A 3386-nucleotide genomic window follows, 5' to 3' on the forward strand; every position below is an offset into this window, starting at 1 on the left:
ATCATACTTACCTAACTCCAAAAATTATGAAATAAAATTCCCACTATAATAAATTTGTCAGATCTCAATATGCAAAAAGTTTCAACATTATACCATTCTCTGACTTTTCTAGGGAATTTTTGCAACAGCGGTAAACTTTCTGTTTTCAAACAGCAACATGTATACTAGCAAAATAAGCATGGTAAAGGCTATCCTTGAGGAAGCGATGATTTGGTGCTCGAGCTCAGCTGCACCCGAAATCCCGCTCTCTGTTTAATGCTCGGGATGCGAACAAATCCAGCTGGCATGTCAGGTGCGAGACGCGGTAAGTCGGGGATACAGTGGAATACGGTACGAAACAGTAGCCACGACGTGGGGCCGAAGCGGAGAGGCCAGACGAACGGCGTCGTGCCTCGCATTGGGCCGTGGACTAGGACGTCGCCTTTTTGCCTGGGCCATGGATCAGATAATAGGTCCAAGACGCTAGTCGACGCCTGAGCCGTCTGTCGGTCAGCGGGGCGTCCCTCTCCCATTACCTCGTTCATTCTGGAAACCCTCGCCACCGTCCCGATTCGCTGGGTAGAAAAAAAGAAGAAGAGATATACCAGCTGTGCCGCCCTGACTGTGCTTCGCCATCGGCAAACGTTCGGATGGACAGTGCGGGCATGGAATTTTTGCTTGACGCGGTCGACATGTTAGTACCTATAGATCTGTGACTTCTGCTTCATGTATTTTCCGCCGATAAGCTGGATCCGGCGAGGAAGTGCCCTGACGAGCTATACGTTTCTTCCGGCAATTGCTGTCGGTTTTGTCAGGTTCCCGGTGAAAGAGGAGTTCACTGATAACCTTGAACAGCAGGATCCGATTTTGTTCCCTTTCCTGTTAGAAAACGGAGCAGCCAATGCGAAGGGAGGTGATTCAGATGCTGGGTCTGGTATGGCTCAAAAGGTTGGGGGAGATGGGGCGATTGGAGCCCAGGAAGGTGCGCGTCGTCGTGCTGCTTCCCCAACAAGGTCCGCAGAATCCATAGATAGAGTAAATCCAGAGGCACCTCGCTGGACTAAAAGGTAAGAACCAAAAAATGTAGAGTTTTCCATTTGATAGTTATGCTTGCTTTTTGTGTGTGTGATTTCGTATGCTTCGTGAATGTAATGCTGGGAAAAAAACTAAATGAGAGAAGATTCAGTACAGGGCTACAAGCATTTATAATTTCTGGTTGAAATGCATATGCAGTTGCCAAAAAGTTCAGACCTGACAGGATGTACAATTTCTGGTTGAAAATGCATAGGTTGTTGCTAAAAGTTTAGTCGCTGACAGAATCTACATTTGCAAAAAGTACAGGCTTCGCCTGGGCAGAGTACCACCGGACAGGACTCCATGCCCTTCCCGGATGAGTGCTCTCGACTCTCGAGATCTCAATTCACAAGTATGCAGAGCAACCTGACACGAGTGTGATACGACCTGAGCTAGGGCTCAGCTTTGACTCTTTGGGCGAGGCATATGATATCTATAATCTGTATTCATGGCGGGTCGGTTTTGGAATACAGTATGGTAAGAGCAGGCTAAATGCGGAAAGAACAAAAAGCATGCAGGAAATCGTCTGTGGTTGCTCGGTGAGTGTTGGACTACATTCAAAAATCTGAGCACAAAAAACCAAATATATATAAAAAAAGATAAAAGGTTTTGCAGAATCATTATCAGATACAAGGTTTGCTTTTGTTGGTGATTGCCTTGCAGGGGAAACCTGAAGCCGAAAACAACCCTGATCAGACTTCTGCGTGCATCTGACAACAACAGGTACATAACTGAACACAGCAAGAGCCACAACCACTCCATGTTGCTGACTACGGGAGAGAAAGTGCATTGGCCTTCTCACAAACACATTTATGTGTACAAGGATTTGATAAGGCAGCTCAGGGAAAACAATGTGAACCTGGGGAAGGTGTGCAACATAATAGGTAGCTTCTTTGGTTCAGTTGAGAATATATGTGGCAAGATTAGTCGTGAATAGGCTGGTGATGATGTGCGGAAGATGATTGAGGTGTTTGCTGACATCCGTTCCAGTGACCCTGGGTTCACCTATGTGGTGTTGACCGACAAGTCAAGCAAGGTGAAAAATCTGGCGTGGGCTAATGGGAGCAGCCGAATGCAGTACAAGTTCTTTAGTGATGTGGTCACATTTGACACTACATACTGGACAAACCTGTATGGCATGCCATTTGGGTTATTCATGGGAGTTAACAATCACTATCAAAGCATTATTCTGGCAGGGGTGTTGATGCGTGATGAGCAAGAAGAGAGCTTCGTATGGGTGTTTGAAGAATTTTTGCGTATGATGGGCGGCCCTGCCCTGAAAACAATACTCACAGGTCAGGTTTCATTTTCACGCCAGTTATACTATGTTGGGCATCAAACTATGTGGTTCCCTGTATTGGAAAAGATGTCTACTTTTTTTCAAGTAATTATCATGCCTGACACAAAGGAAATGCCATTTTAATTGCAGAGGTTGGTTGTTTAGTATCCTAAACTAATAACTTTTAGTAAGATCAGAAAGCAGATTGTACAGACACATGGTTACAGTTAATAGTATCTCGCATAAAGGGTGCAATAGACTGACAAAGTCATACATAATACCACTAGGAAGCTGGAGATGGAAAGGAAACAAGTCAACAATTGTTTGTTTGGCACACCATCATTATGAATTACATAGGCACACAACATAGGCACACAACGCTGTACTTCAAGGCCATGGAAGTCATGCGGATGGGAGATGCAAGTGCTACATGACCACATGCATGCAGGTCTGGAAGTTGTGCTACTGAGTGGAGTATCATTGGTAGAGAAGAGAGATGGTTTGGCGTTTGAGGACAGATTGGTAGAAACAGAGGATGCAAAACTACATGGCAACAACGAGTTTGCAATTGTTGAAGATGGCACGGAGGAGTGCGCGCCATAGTGCTGGGCATTCTGCTAGTGTCAATGCCCTGCTGGGGCTCGCAGCCCCAGACAAGCATAGAGCTGCTGGAAGGCTGACAAACAGCAGAGACAAAGCCCTGTATGAAGGGCTTAGTAAACGAACTAGATTCTGCAGCATTTTGTCGCCACCAAGGTCACAAGAGGACGGACCACATGTCCAGAAAGAGGGGATGCCCCAAAAAAGCCACAGAAGCCAGGGAAATGAAAGAACTGCAGAATAGAAGACCGGGCCACTTGGTATTGCCAAGATCTCAACTATAATTCTTTAGTTTGTAGTACTGGTTTTTAAAACACGAGATCTTGCAATGTGTTTTCGCATGAGCACTGGTCCATGCTTATCCATCAGACCGCACTGTCGTGAGTCCCTGCTGTATCTAAAGAGAATGAACTATGTGTATGGATGTCTGAACTATGATGGCCCGTGTTTAGTG

At 45.7% G+C, this 3386-nt stretch overlaps 1 long non-coding RNA gene across 3 annotated transcripts; it reads left to right on the forward strand.

The window, feature by feature from the left end:
- Positions 1–499: 499 nt before the first annotated feature.
- LOC119291707 lies at positions 500–3371 on the forward strand. 3 transcript variants are annotated; one of them, XR_005142602.1, is made up of 5 exons: positions 500–673; positions 795–1046; positions 1321–1592; positions 1717–2348; positions 2483–3371. It is a non-coding gene; the product is annotated as an uncharacterized LOC119291707 (long non-coding RNA). The 3 variants fall into 3 exon arrangements; XR_005142601.1 differs by having other exon boundaries at positions 2620–3371; XR_005142600.1 differs by having other exon boundaries at positions 1717–3371.
- Positions 3372–3386: the final 15 nt, after the last annotated feature.

This window comes from Triticum dicoccoides, chromosome 4B (genome assembly GCF_002162155.2).
Source record: "Triticum dicoccoides isolate Atlit2015 ecotype Zavitan chromosome 4B, WEW_v2.0, whole genome shotgun sequence".
Classification (NCBI taxonomy): Eukaryota; Viridiplantae; Streptophyta; class Magnoliopsida; order Poales; family Poaceae; genus Triticum; species Triticum dicoccoides.